This window comes from Schistocerca nitens, chromosome 5, assembly GCF_023898315.1.
Source record: "Schistocerca nitens isolate TAMUIC-IGC-003100 chromosome 5, iqSchNite1.1, whole genome shotgun sequence".
Taxonomy (NCBI): domain Eukaryota; kingdom Metazoa; phylum Arthropoda; class Insecta; order Orthoptera; family Acrididae; genus Schistocerca; species Schistocerca nitens.
The window spans coordinates 526,185,273-526,185,958 of record NC_064618.1 but is presented as its reverse complement, the minus strand read 5'-3'; the positions used below and the strand labels follow the sequence as shown (position 1 = coordinate 526,185,958).

Genomic DNA, 686 nt, shown 5'->3' with positions numbered 1-686 from the left:
TGAAAAAGTATTTTTTTTGAACACTTTGAATTTTAAATTGATTAAACATAAATGAAATACAGTGTGATTCAGCTGCCACTTCCGATTCGTTTTATGCAACCCCACATGACAGGACAATGTTGTTGGCTAATTCGCTTTGGAGATGTGAAGCACATTGTCGAAATATCGCAGAATGACTGGTAAAGTATACAAAGGCATCATAGACTTTGTGTATAAATTTTGTTTACGATACTGCTTTAGTACATTAACGCGGTGAGTCACATATTAATCATTTCATTGGATTATATATTGTTACATACGGCCTTGCCGCAGTGGTAACACCGGTTCCCGTCAGATCACCGAAGTTAAGCGCTGTCGGGCTGGGCTAGCACTTGGGTGGGTGACCATCCGGTCTATCCAGCGCTATTGGCAAGCGGGATGCAGTCAGCCCTTGTGAGGCAAACTGAGGAGCTACTTGACTGAGAAGTAGCGGCTCCGGTCACGAAAACTGACAACGGCCGGGAGAGCGGTGTGCTGACCACGTGCTCCTCCATATCTGCATCCAGTGATGCCTGTGGGATGAGGATGACACGGCGACCGGTCGGTGCCAGTGGGCCTTCATGGTCTGTTCGCACGGTGTTTAGTTTTATATTGTTACATGCAAACTTCCAATTTTGATGCCTTCTGTTAATTTCGATGTTTCCGAT

General features: G+C 45.2%; 1 pseudogene; it reads left to right on the top strand.

Annotated features, from left to right (window-relative positions):
• Positions 1 to 293: 293 nt before the first annotated feature.
• LOC126260978 (5S ribosomal RNA) lies at positions 294 to 411 on the top strand (annotated as a pseudogene).
• Positions 412 to 686: the final 275 nt, after the last annotated feature.